This window comes from Mastigoproctus giganteus, chromosome 9, assembly GCF_048544385.1.
Source record: "Mastigoproctus giganteus isolate SK-2022 chromosome 9, ASM4854438v1, whole genome shotgun sequence".
Taxonomy (NCBI): Eukaryota; Metazoa; Arthropoda; class Arachnida; order Uropygi; family Thelyphonidae; genus Mastigoproctus; species Mastigoproctus giganteus.
The window spans coordinates 73,002,528-73,017,264 of NC_143583.1; the positions used below are offsets into that span (position 1 = coordinate 73,002,528).

Consider the following 14,737-nt stretch of genomic DNA (forward strand, 5'->3'; position numbering starts at 1 on the left):
ATTTCTTTAAAGAATACTTAATAAATACTCTTTAAAGAAAGGAGGAACAATAATTTAAATGTAGGATGCTTATGATATAACTTCTCTTGAAAACTCTTTGCAGATCTGGAGGTGCCTCCGTAGCCAGTTGGGAAGGAGCAGCAGTGCATAGCACACGCTTCTTGATTAGACCGGGGTTCGAGACCGTGACCACCAAATACGGAGGATACGGAAAGGTCAGGGAATGACCGCCGCATATTCCTAGAGCAATATGGCCTTAGTTGCTAATGCTCCTAAAAACCAAATAACAACAACAGCAGATCTGGGGGCCGCATTTCATATTTCACATTGATATTGACTTGCTTGAAAGAGTATGAAGGAGGGGCAAGAAGACTGATTCTCTAAACTGCAAGGCATCTCCCTAGCCAGGTGGGAAGGAGCAATAGTGCGTAGCACATGCTTCTTGATTAGACCGGGTTCGAGCCCGTCACCACCAAATATGGAGGATGCGGAAGGTCGGGGAATGACCACCGCATATCCCGGAGCAATATGGCCTTAGTTGCTAATGCTCCTAAAAACCAAATAACAGCTACAGCCAAACTGCAAATTTTTTGAATTAAGCATCTGCAGGGGTTCTGAGTGAGTGAGTGAGTGTTTTAAGACCATAAAAGGGTTTAGTAAACTTAATTAGTGGCATATTTTATCTTTCTGAGATATCTAGAAAACAAGAGGACATAAATTCAAATTAAGGAAAGTTAAAAGTTAAACTGGATGTAAGGAAATTTTTTTAAACTTAAATTTTTGAAATTCATTTTAAAAATTTTCAAGATACTGAAAATTTTTAAAATGAACAACTACTTTTTTTTTTTTAAGTGTTTTTTGTTATGCGGTTCCTGCGGTTTCCCACAAATCCACATTAAGTACTCTGTTAACATATCAAAGCCAGTCAGTGTGAGTTATGTGTGAGTAGTGTGTTGTTTGACTGGCCTCTTCGTTACTGGGAGGCACGATCACCAGGAAGGAGCCTCCCAGTATCCATCCACTGGCACGAGGAGCCGGACCAGGGAGTAAAAGACATCTGGCGGCGGGTCATCCACACTTCTGCAGGAGCGAGAGTGGGAAGGACCAAGGAAAGAGCAGAGAAGAGACAGGAAAGTGGAAGACAGGCAAGATAGCGGGGGATGACAGGCATTCCCCGCAGGCGAAAAGGAGCAGGAAGAGTGCTAGGTGCAGTTGTGGGATTCCTGGAGAAGGACTGGGGGTAGGAAGAAGAGAACAGGTAAAGTTCAAATTAAAGAGTCCAAGATCATCACAATAGAGAATCACAGAGCGGCGTCGGCAGTGCTGGCCTCAATTTTCAATTTCATGACTGGAAGTTTCCGGTGCTGGGTATCAGTTGCTGTGTGGAGGAGGTTATCCAGGAGTAGTGTTTGGGAGTTGCAGGTGATGCCAGCGACGACGAAAGACCTCGTTGGCATAAGTGGTTAGTGCACGGAAAGCATCGTTAGATTCCAGTAACTTTGTTTCTGGCCGAAGTGATGTAGTGTGGAGGTCTAGCAGTAGTTGGATTCTTAGGTCTAAGTATATGTTGCATGAGTGCATCACGTGATCCCAGTCTTCAGGTTCTCCGCAGGTACAGAGGGCATCCTCGACTAGGCCGAACTCCAGAAGGCGTCTCTTGAAGGACCCGTGGCCAGTTAATAGGAAGGAAGCATAGACTTAGGGAAGAACCAAGTGGAACGTTGTTTGTTGATGTAGGTTACCTCTGGGAGGAAAAGTTTAGTAGTTGCACCAGTTGTGGAGTTATTCCAGTGGGTTTGCCATAGGTTTATCAGTTCTAGCCACACACTGTTTGATGTCTGTATCGGTACGGGTTTGAATAGTGAGGAAATCAGCTTCCTTATTCTTCTTGATGGCATGAGAGAGTCCGATAAAAGCGATGTGGAGGTCCAAGGGGAGGCGGCTTGTTAGTAGCTGTAGGGCGGCAGTTGATGTCGTTCTACATGCGCGGGTCATTTGCAGTAGCATAAGTCATTGAATTTGCTGAATTTTACGTTGAGCATGCACTAAAGTCATTCGGTGGTACCATACTGCAACTCCATATGTGACAATTGGTATAAATACTGCTGAGTATAGAATGCGTTGAGTTGGTCCTTTAAGACCCCAGTCCTTGTGGGTAAAGCGTGCTAACATATTGATGTAATTTTTTATCTTTTCTTTGATAGCTTGGATATGGGGGATGAAAGTTCTCCTGTCATCCAAAATTACTCCTAGGTACTTAACCGATCGGTAGTTTTTCAGTGGGCAGTTATTAAAACATATGGTAGGAGGTCTGGAGAAGTCCAGTTTGCCTTTTAATAGGAGAATTTTGCTCTTCTCAGTGGAGACTGAGAGTTTATTTTCCGTGGCCCTTATGGACAGAGAAGAGAGAACAACCGCAGACTGGGTTTCTATGGTGGCGCGGGTGGGGCCCTCGATGATGATAACCATGTCGTCGGCGTAGGAAAGCTGAGTAGTGTGTGGGTAGTCCCTCAGGAGCCAGTCGTCGAGTATCATATTCCAGACAGCTGGCCCCAGGATGGAGCCCTGGGGACAGCCTCGGGTTAGATGTCGGGTGATGCAGTGATATTTTGTTTTGATGCTGACCTTGTGGTTAGAGAAGTAGCTTTTGAGGCAGTGGTAGAAATTCCAGGTACAGTTAGAGACTCTGGCCCTCTGAAGAATGCTCGGCCACCACACTGTGTCAAAAGCTCCTTTGAAGTCAATGAATATGGCCAGTACATAAGTTGCATCCGACTGTTCTGCAACTTTAAGGGTTTTAGATAGAGCATCAATTGTGGAGCACCCTTGTTTGAATCCAAATTGAAGCGAGGATGCCAAACCACTGGCTTCATATCGGGGTTGGAAGCGGGAGAGCAGCAGTCTCTCAAAAACTTTGCCGAGAATGGGAAGCAGCGCAATCAAGCGGTATGCCTTGGAGCTACCTGTGGGATCCTTAGGTAAGAGCCTCAGGTTAGCATGCTTCCAACATGATGGAAAGTTACCCTCATTCAGACAGGTGTTGAAGAGCTGAAGAAGTATCATTGGAGCTATGGCCCAGAGACGTTGCACAGTCTCGCCTTCAATAAAATCCAGACCAGGAGCTTTACCTTTTTTGATTTTTTTAATTGCTGCATCGAATTCCTCCTCTGTGAATGGTTCCTCCATAATGTCTGGCTGGAAGCTGGAATTTTGTACTGCTATCATCCTGTGGATGTCAGTGTCAGAGTTGGTGTTGTCCTGATATATTAGTTCATCCAGAATCCGGTTGATTGTTTCTTCCCAGTGTGTAGTCTCAGATGAGTCATCAGAGCGGACAGAGTGTATACTCTGTCCGCTCTGATGACTTGTGAGGAATAAGTTGGTATCCATGGATCCCAACTTATTCCTCACAAGTTTGTGGACTAAACCCCACGGATTCCGGTTCCCCTCAGTCTCGACAAGGGAATGCTAGGAGCTCTGCTTGGCATGGTAAATTTTGTTAGTATATTCACGGCAGACTGCTTTGAATCGGTCTCTATACTGTTCTATGATATCTTGCGTTGGTACTCTTTGCGAGCACGTTTCAGAGAATTGCGCAGGTGAGTTCATGCGACCACCATGGTACAGATCTTGGGTTCTGGAACATTTTTTCATGGAAGCCTCTGAAACATTGAGAAGCAGACTCTGCACAAAGTCTGTTTTCTGCACACTGTTCATTGATTGGTAGGAGTTGCTAGCTGGGTCATGAAGAACATCTTTAATTACATTGTCGAACTGGTCCCAGTTCGCTGTTTTAGTAGAGAATCTTACAATATCCTGGATAGACACTTGACGAGGGAGGGCAGAATCGGTGACACTGTAAGTGATGAGGCGATGGTCGCTAGTAGTGGCCGTGTCATGCACCTGCCAGTGAAGGAGTCTATTGTGAAGAGAAGAAGTAGTCAGTGTGATGTCCAGGTTAGGCTCTCCAGTTCCCGAAGAGTAGGTGGTTGGTTGTCCTGGTCTGTTGATGATTTCAAGGCTGTGTGAGGCAGTGAATTCATCTAACATGTCTCCTCTTGCATCGGTAGAAGTGTTGAACCATTGTGTCAACCGGGCATTCGAATCTGCTGCTAAAATGATATCAGTGTTCTCCAGGAGGTCAAGAGCTTGTTCCAGTCGAGCTATGTGCAGGAGGATATCCGTACCAAATTGGAAATATGCTGTTAGGACCGCAGTGCGGCCGAAGCTGCCTTCTATTGTAGCACGCGCTAGGTGGGGAGTGCAGAGTGATTCTATCTGTGTTACTACTAAGTCTGGATTGTGGACGATGATAGCAGCGAGACACAATTGATTTGTCGTCTGGATTTTCCTGAAAGCCGGGGGTAACCAGAGACCCTTCCACGGATGCAGTATGGTTCCTGGAGGAGAAGGATATCTAGATTCAACTCGTCCATTAGAGGATGAAGCTGTGTTGCCACTGAGATGGATTTTTGGCCATTGATCTGAGCTATACGAAGTCTGGGAGGGGGGGGGTTGAGCATCCTATTTTCCATAGTTAATCTTATTGCATACTATATCTGCTGCTCTTCTATATACAAGGCATGCTCCATCCCGCACAGAGTGGTTGTAGGATTTGTTAATTGCTTTGCAATTTGAACATTTAGGAGGCGAGGCTTTATTGGGACAGTCCTTGTAGAGATGCCCTACCTCAGCACAATGCCCACATATTGGTTGTTTTTTAAGACACTTAGCAGAGGTGTGCCCATAACCAAGACATTTGTAGCATTTCAGGACTGGAACAAAATCTCTGAATCTGTGGGATGACCAGCCCAGAAAAATTCTATCCTGGCTGTGTAGGAATCTCCTTATCTTGGGGGACACTTCTATAACCCAATTAAGTCGACCACGAGTCCGTGCATTTGTGGAAAATTGAATTTTCATCTCCGTAATGGCTTCTTCTTCTTTGCTCATGGATTCAAAGAGATTTCTGTTATACACTTCCTCCAGTAGGTCATCTTTTTGGATTGAGCCATCTACATCAAAGACAATTAAACTTGGCCCCTGAGTTTAGGGGTTTCAAAGGTAAGAGTTAGATCTTCAGCTGTGCCACAAGACTTGATCTGACTTAGTGGCTGCTTCTAATATTATCCCTTTGTCGCGAATTTTTGCGAATGCTTTTGATTTGGAGATTGTCTAATTTTGGTTTTATCTTCTTTAGGACGGTGTCCTTCACTCCATTGCTATCTGGGATGTCGCACCCTTCTCTAGCTTTTATAATCAGCATATGCTTGTTTTGTGTGGTGGGGATCTGAGGTAGTTTGAGCGTGGCAGCATAAGACAACTGGTGCCGAGTCTCTTCATCAGAAGCTTGGTTGTAGGGTAGCCCGGTATTCAGAGCTGCTATAGTTGGATTTTTGGTTACTTTAGATAGGGTTTTATTAGTTTGTTGGAGTTGGGCATTGGTGGCCTTCAGCTGTTCATTTTCTGTAATGACCTCATATAACTTCTTCTCTAAAGAGCCCCAGTAGTGCGAAATTTGTAATGATACAGCCCTGGTGATGTTGCTATTTTTGCTACTGAGGCAGTATTCCATTTTGCGCCTCAGTTTGTGCATAATTTTAAGGTTGGGAAAATCTTTGCTTAATAAATTCGGCATTTCATCCCATTCCTCTTCATCCTCCCATTGTTTAGGGGGGAGTGAACCAGATGCTCCGGGTCTTTTGAGAACCTTTTTCTTGAGGGGAGGAAGTCTCTTTGTGGATGTTGCGAGAGCACAATCGCTGTTCCCCCCATTACAATCGGCATCGTCGCCGCCGGGAGAGTTGTCCGCGGCAGGTGTGCCGTGTTCATTTGCCGCGGAAGCCTGTTGTTTCTTGGTCCGAATTTTGTTTTTTTCATCGCAATCGAGGAGGGAACCCCCCCCCCCCAAGTTTTCTTCCCCCAAGGACTGGTGCGGTTGCCTGCAGGAGCGCAGTGAAGCTCTACGATGTGCATTTCCTTTTCCAGCCATCATGCAGAACTATAAGCAGCAGACCAAATCAAGCATTAAATGGGGAAGGGTAGTCAGTTTACTATTCTGCAGTAGAGTTGGAGGAAGAACAATAGCATTTAAGACTATTGGGTTAACTACAGGTGGTCGCAGGCGGGCAACTACTGCCGAAGGCAATATAGCGACCAAAAAGCGCTCTTCACAGCAGTGACCTTCAGCCGGTCAGACAATGGCAGTAGTTTGCACAACTACTGTTGTTACTCTCTGATTAAAACAGATTTTTAACTATTTTTATTTTAATCAAAGAGTAACAAATAATGGAAGCAATTTGCCTCTTAGCCTTGTTGAGAGACAACTTATATAGATTTAAAGATTGAGTTGAAAGATATTTGAAAGCAGTAGAAAAAATATAAAACATGAAAGAAATTTACTATATTAATGTATTTATTACTATATTATATTAATTTCTTTATTTTTGATGGCAGATGTTATATAAACTTTGTTTCCTTGCATCATTCTGCCATTTTAACTTGGCAGTAGTCACACCCCTGTTTGTTGCAAACATAGTTATGCAGAACCTGAAAGGAGCCCAACTCTGGTGGTTTTTTTTTTTTGCTTGATATACCAATATTTCTTCTTTCTTAATGGATTTCAGTACTTAGTGTATGCATTCCTTTAATTTTTAATAAAAAGTTTAAGTATTTAAAAATGCTCTTTTACATTTTATTTAAAAAAACCAAGAATAATTAATATTGTTGAAAAGGAAAAAGCAATGTTATAGTCATAAAATATAAACACAAAACTAACAGTCACTCCCATTCTCAGTTCAGAGAACCGTTAAGAGTGCAAAATTTAAAACTTAGATTTGCACACATACATGTAGGATTTAAGGCTAAAAACCCCAGACAGCAGGAAGAGCTTACTGTCATATAAGTTAGCATCATTTCTATACACAATAAATCCAGCAAAGTTGCATAGTGGCATTGTTACATAATATCTCATATTGTGAATTCCTTCACAATGAGTTGCCTATCTCATTATACCTCAAATGCTTTCCCAGCAGAGAAGACTGTTACTTATTCTCAGTGGGCACCACTGATGCCAAGGGAGAAATTTCAGGGCTATTTGGTCTCTCATCAGTGAGTGGGTGGGTAGGTACCCTGATGGTATAGCAGCTGACAACCCAGTTCTAAATTAATTTCACAATATGCGAGATGCCAAGTGGGATGTAATTTAATATGTGTAAGATTTAGAGCTAAAAAGCCTCAGACTGCTGGAAGAGTTTACTATCATATAAGTTAGTTGTTGTTGTTATTTGGTTTTTAGGAGCATTAGCAACTAAGGCCATATTGCTCTGGGAATATGCGGTGGTCATTCCCTGACCTTTCCGCATCCTCTGTATTTGGTGTTCATGGGCTCGAACCCCGGTCTAATCAAGAAGCGTGTGCTGCACACTGCTGCTCTTGCCCACCTGGCTAAGGAGGCGCCTATATAAGTTAGTACATTAGCATTATTTCTATTCGGTAAACCAACTGAAGTTGTGCAGTGGCATCATTACATAACTTCTCATGTTGTGAATTCCTTCACAACAAGTTGTGACAAAGGTGAAGAAAACCAACATAAGAACCATGGAAAACTGCAGGAAACTTAAAGTGCAAACTGGTTTGCTGTACCTCAGTTTCTTCCTGCATTCTCAACTTCTACTGCCACTACCGATAACACCCACACAGTGAGTATTATCGGTAGCAGCAGTAGAAGTCGAGAACAATAGATTGATTGACACTTAGGCATGAGAGACGATAACATTATAGCATTAAGTGATTGATTGACATTATGATATGTATATACATAAAGAATCTTTATTTATTTTCCTATTATTTCCTAACCTAACCTAACCTTTAAAGTTAGGTAAGGAGCCCTTTTCCAATTATTTCCTAACCTTACATTTAAGGTCAGGTTACGAAATATAATGAAAAATAAAGAAACCTTTTCCTTTTTTCCTAACCTATCCTTTAAGGTTAGGTTAGGAAACCTAACCTTAAGGCCTTAAAAATGTACAAAGAAATCAGTAATGTGGTTTTTTTAAATAGCGAAAATGCTCATTAACTCCAATAATCTGCTTTTAATAATGAGAAAAAAACTAATCATTACATCGTCTGTCGTTCTTACATGTCAATCAATCATCATTCTAGACTTCTACTACTACTGATAACACACACATCGTCTGTTTACCGAGAATGCAAAAAGAAACTGCAGTAGTGGCAAACCAGTTTGTCCAGTAACTTTCACAAAGTTTGCTGTGGTTCTCGTGTTGGCTTTCTTTGCCTTAGCCCAAGTTGCCTATCTCATAATACCTCAAATAAGTAACACTTTCCAAGTAGAGAAGACTATTTGGGTGCCACCACCCAGACAGCCATTTCAGGACTATTTAGCCCTTCATCAGTGAGTGGGTGAAGTGAAAAATGATCTAAGTAAACTATATAGCAACAGCAAAAAATTGAAAAAAACTTTACCTACTTCATTTTCCCAACTCTCTTAGTAATACCAATCCTATTTTAAATTTATTTCAGCTATCCAGTTTCAGCTATCCACTCCAGTTGGATTATTCTTCCAACAATCAATTACTCTCTGGCTGAAAGAAAATTTCTGCATTTCTGTCCTACGACCATCCTTTTATCCTTTTTCTGTTTTAATTTGTGTTCCTGTGTGTTTGCTATCTGAAAAAGAATAAAGATATTGTCAGTGTGTATGCAGGGACATTGTCGAGGCCACGTTATGTCAAGGAGCTGGGTATATTCTTACCATGTACGCCATATCCAAAATTTCATTACTTTGTACAGCATGACCTCGCCACCTTTTCTTACTTCTGAATACACCATAAATTGTCAAACTAATAGAACAAACTTATCTGTGAATAGATCTAAAACTCCCAAACACTTCCTTATTCATTTCACAAATATATTTGGTCTCAGTGATGTCCATTTCCACCTACATTCTGCTAAACCCCATCTACTTTTTTTGACAGTATCCCATTTATTGGTTGATTCAACCACTGCTCATCTCAATTGTCTGAATTATTCTCTGTATGATTCTTTTCACTTCATAGGTGATACTTGTGCATATGTCCATTTTGATATTCTCTGTCAGAGACTTAATAATTTGGAATCTTCTCTGGATTAAAATCTCTCTACCACATTCTGTCAAATTCATCTGTTGCTTCTACCATTTTCCTAACTGATGGGGAGTTCAGAAAACAATATACGTAATTTTCCTTGGCTCTCTGAATGATAGACAACAGATGAATTCCTCCACTAATCACTTGGAACTCCTTGACCTCCTCTCTTTGAAACTTTACTTTCTCCAGTCCAACTTTTCTAATAGTGGGGTAATTTTCCTTGGTGATTTTAATGTTCACAACTCCAGATGGCTTCCATTTTCTAGTCACATGGACCCAGCTGGTCGAGTTGCTGAGGCTTTTGCAATTACTAATGATCTTGCACAGATTTTTCATTTACTGCCAGAAACCAGATAATCCTAAACATGCAGCCAACACACCTGATCTTTTTCTCACAAACAGCCCTTCTAAGTACATGGTCAAAAGTGAGTGGTCCTATAGGCACCTCAGTTCACAACTTGGTGATGGTCTCTTCTCCAGTGGAGCCTTTCTCTTAAGGCCATTTTCAACCTTGTGTTGTTGGCATTACAAGAATGCAAAATGGGATGATCTGCAAGATTTCATTTCTTCTTTTCCTTGGTTGGATTACTGTTTCAAATCTTCTGATGTCAGTGTTTGCTCAGATCGTGTCAGTGAAATTATTCTCATAGGAGTGGGTTACTTTATTCCAAATTCCACCTTAAAATCTCATACTTTGTCTAAATCTTGGTTGTTCCCAATAAGAATATTGCATATGGCAACTGGCTTGTATCCAAATCTCCAGGTAGACAGAAAATCTCCATTTTCTGTCTACACCAAAACTCACAACAATTGTAAATTACTAATCAGTCCAAACTAGATTTTGACCAGGCTAAGAGTAGAAAACTTGCTTCTTGTCCAAATGGCAACCAAGCATTCTGGTCTATTGGCTGCAACTTTTGCCCATCTCTTTTCCCACTTCTGTCAAAACTAGATGGTTCTATTGCCACTTCAGATAAAGATAAAGCTGACCTGCTAGCATTGTACATTTCTTCCAACTCTTATATTGATGATCTTGTTAATCCATCTGCCATTCTCAATACACTCCATTCAATACCTCCTGTGGTCTTCTGTCAAAAGTATGTAAGAAGGATTTTGATCAATCTTGATGCTAAGAGAGCTCCAGGTTCTGATGGTATTTCTCCACTTGGTACAAAACCAAGTGGAGAAATACCATCAGAACCTGGCAACACAAAACAGGAGTAAGTTCAGGAGCACAAACCTGTGCTCCTGAACTTACTCCTGTTTTGTGTTGCCTATTTTTCACTTTGTTATTCCAAAGGTGTTTTTCCTTCTGCTTACAAATTTGCTCCTGTCCAGGCAGTTCCTATAGATGGTGACAAATCCCTCCCATCCAGTTATTGTTCCATTGCAGTTACTTCTACCCTTTCTAAAGTAATGGAGAAATGATTTAATTGCCAACTTTGCAAACTTTCTAGAAACCTTCCATCTGATCAATGATTGCCAGTATAGATTCCACCAGTATCGATCCACTGGTGATATTCTGGCTTGTGTTATCCATCTATGAACAAATTCAGTGGAAAAGTTTGGTGAAATTGAATCAGTGCTCTCTTCATTTCAAAGGCTTTTGATCATGTTTGGCATAAAGGTCTTATAAATAAGCTTCCATCTTATGGTTTGCCAACTGTTTTTGCAATTGAGTATCTAGTTTTCTTTTTTACCACTCACTGCTGATGATGGTAGATGGCTCTCTATCTTCTAACTTCTCCACTAATGCAGGCATTCCCCAAGGTTTGGTTCTTCCTCCTACTCTATTCCTCTTGTATATTAATGACCTTCTTCCATTGACCAGAAATGTTATCCTTAGTTTTGCTGATGATAGCACATTGCATGCCGTCTTCCAGGTTGAGAAACTTGCCCTGCACAAACAGCTTCAACTTCTCGAATATCTACTATCAATTATTGAAATGCTGATTTCCAGGTAATTCTCTAGTGGGAAAAAGGTAACTTAGTTGATTTCAATCCTTCTAAAACTCAGTGCTATCTTATATCTCACAAAAAGGCTTCTTCTGCTCCTATGTTTATCTTTGATGACACTCCGATTTCTAGGCAAGATTATATATCTCTATTGGGGATTACCCTGGTTTCTAATCTCTCTTGGCATAAGCACATTACAAATGTTGCTCACACTGCATCTGAAAAACTGGGTTTTCTCTTTCGCTCTAGCAATACTTTTCTTCCAAACAGCTGCTCACTCTGTACAAATCGCAGCTCTGCCCTACCTTGGAATATTGGTCCCACATCCTGGGGAGGTACCCCTCAAAATCTCTCCCAAGATTCTAGATTCCATTCGAAAGAGGGCAGTTAGGTTAATGACTCATCTCTAACAGAGTTTCTCCACTCTGTGTCATAGACCTTCTGTTTCTGCTGCATGCCTTTTCTGTAGATACTTCCATGGGTGCTGTTCTTCTGAATTTGCTTCTATAATTCCTGTTCTCTCTTCCAAAGCAGTCCAAACACATGCTGCCACCAGTCCTTTTACTGTCGAACTTCCAACTCACAGAACCGACTTTTATTCTTTCTCATTTATTACTTCAACTTCCCTTTTTTAAACAACCTGCCTTCATACTTATTTCCTGAAAATTACAATCTACAGAAATTCAAGTCTAATGTCAGCAAATATCTTCTTTCTTCTTCTTAAACTTCAACCCTTGCACAGTACTTAGTGGTATAGATTGTACAAATACCTCTCGTGGTTGCAGTTTTCATTAAAAAAAAAAAAAATCAGCATTTAGTTTAATCAATCTATTTAAAGCCTTAAGCACTTCAATCAGGTTTACTCTCAGGTGCCTAGTTTCCAGATGCGGCAATTTTCAATGCTCAAATCAGGGAACACAAAGAGGTTTTATGCCCCTGATTAATCTTTTTTTTCCCTCTTCTCTACCCATTCCAACAAATCTACATCCTTTCTAAGGATGTAGTTTGTTGTAATCCTGTATGTTTTACTCAGTGTGACCTAATTATTGCCTTATACAATGGGACAATCCTCCTTGCTTGTGCTTTTTTTTTATAATCTGCCATGGCTTTCTGGTTCCCTTTGGTGATTTGATTTTAGACTAGTTTATAGTTATTATAGGCTTCTGTGTTTCCCCCCTGTTAATTTATAATCATCCCACATTTTTCTTATCTGCTACTTGTCTTATCAGTTCATGACATCCATTTAGGTCTAAACCTTGAATGGTATTTCTTAGTTGGTATAAGAAGCTTAGTAGCTTGTATTATTACTTCCTTGAACACTTCCCATTTTGTATTTGCATTTATTAACCACATTATTTGATCCCACCAAAAAGAATTTAAAAAGTAAAAGCAAAATCCTTTCCCTTTACCCTAAACAGTAGGTAAATCTTTAAATAAACTCCACATTAATACACTAGGGTCACTGCCACATTGTAATTCCTTTATCTGAAAAATTTATATACATAAAGAGTCACTACTGATAATCAAATCAAGAGTATTGCTTTCTCTTTATCTGATTATCAAGAGAAAGATTGCCTCTCTAATATGCTAGCATAGAAAACAGTCATCTAAGTAAATCTAGAAATGCTACACTATTCAGCAAGTGATCAACTACAAGTTCTGGTCAATACCTGGTAAGTTAAAATTCCCCATGATAGGATTTCATGTGACATTCACTCTGTCACTTTAGCTGTTCATCACAATCATTTGGCCTGTGCTTTCGTTTTTGTTTTTCCATTTCTTATGTCATGGCACACCAGATTGACCCAACATTACACTGACAACCCATGTCAATTGGGTATATTGTTGTAAAATCATGTGCTTTCTTAACCAATAGCATAACTGCTCTCTCTCCTTCCTGTCTATCCTTTTCTAACCATATATAAAAATAACAAAGTTGTTTCCTCTGTTATATGTATGGTATAACTTGGATAAAAAAAAAGACCTACACTAACCTTGCTAGGAAGTAACTTCTCCCTCCCTACAAAAAAAAAAAATAATAATAATTAAAAAAATAAAAATAAAATAATATCAACATATAACTCCCCACACCTCTTACTGTTAACTCCTCTGCAGATATCAGACCACATCATGACTGTCACCCCCAGATGTAGTTTGGATTTGGACAGAGCATGTGCACTGTCTATGCTCGGCCGCCTTAGAAGAAACATGATGCCAAAAGAGAGATGATGAATGTACTTGGTCAGAACCATGTAAAGACAAATGGTTGCTATTTTATGAAATGTGTAACAAACTAATGACATGCAAAATGACCAGTAAATGAAATGTAAATACAAATGCATACAAACTGGAAGGGATGCAGACTAGGAATTTTGTCCTACAGTGACAAAAACCCTTCAGAATTTTGATATATCTTAGAATCTAAGATCTCTTACATTCATACATTCTCAAACACCACATTCAATAAGATATAATCTTTAACTGCAAGGTGATTTGATTGAGGTGTTTAAGGCTTTCAATGGCTTGAGGGGATGCTGATGGGATTCTTCCTCTTGCTCAGACTATGCACATGAGAGGGCATAAATGCAAATTGAGGAAGGATGGTTGCAGAATAGATATGGAGAAGTTTGTCTTCAGCCAACAGGTGGTTGGTTGCTAGAACAAGTTGATAGCTTTTGTTCTTTTGAAACTGGATAGTTTGAATAAATTAAAGGAAAAAGTAGACAAACTATTGAAGGGGATGGAAAGGTAAAATGGAAATTTTTTTTTTGGCTGATGCTATATTATATATAGCTTGCTTTATAGCTTGTTTTCTTGCATCATTTGCCATAATCACCTCAGAGGGCATAAATTCAAATTGAGGAAGGATGGATGTCGGATAGATGTGTGGAAATTTGCCTTTGGCCAGCGGGTGGTTGGTTGGTGGAACCGACTTCCATCACTTGTTGTTGAAGCTGATAGCCTAAACAAATTTAAAGCTCAACTGGACAGGTATTTCGAACAAACGGAGGGGTGAAATGGGAGTGGTGTGTGTGTTTTTTTTTTTTTTTTTTTTTTTTTTTTTGGCTGATGCTGAATAAGCTTGCTTTCTTGCATCATATGCCTCTACTAATGCTAATGCTAATATAACATTTTAAACCGGGCATAGAAATACCACCTCTGTCACTTTTATATATAAACATCCAGTTAATATCATGTAGCATTTTATTTTTTGCTGTCTAATTTTGAATTATTAGACTACTGCTGTGTGATTTATTTCACACTTAAAATGATCTTTTTTCACATCAAAAATTTCACTTAAAAATTTTAAATGCCATCCCAAATTTAATTAAAATCAGACAAATCCAGCAGTTATTTATTTATTTTTCATACATATCATATAGATAATTGACATAAGCTATGTGTAGTTTAAGTGCTGTACATCATGTTTGTTGCAGTATAGTGGACACAAAAAAGAAAAATACTTAGGTTTAAGTGGTTTCTTTTTGAAGAGCTTTGTCTTTTCTTTATCAATTAATAAATGTATAAATAATGAGTTAATACTATTCAGACATAAGCCTTGGGGGATGGAAAATGATATAAAAGATAAATAAATAAATACATAAATTTTCTGTTTATACTCCGGGATGACCAAA

General features: G+C 39.8%; 1 protein-coding gene across 4 annotated transcripts in view; it reads left to right on the forward strand.

Annotated features, from left to right (window-relative positions):
* LOC150080448 (kielin/chordin-like protein) overlaps positions 1-14,737 on the forward strand; it is a 1,054,752-nt gene that overhangs the window by 605,789 nt on the left and 434,226 nt on the right. The window lies entirely within an intron of this gene.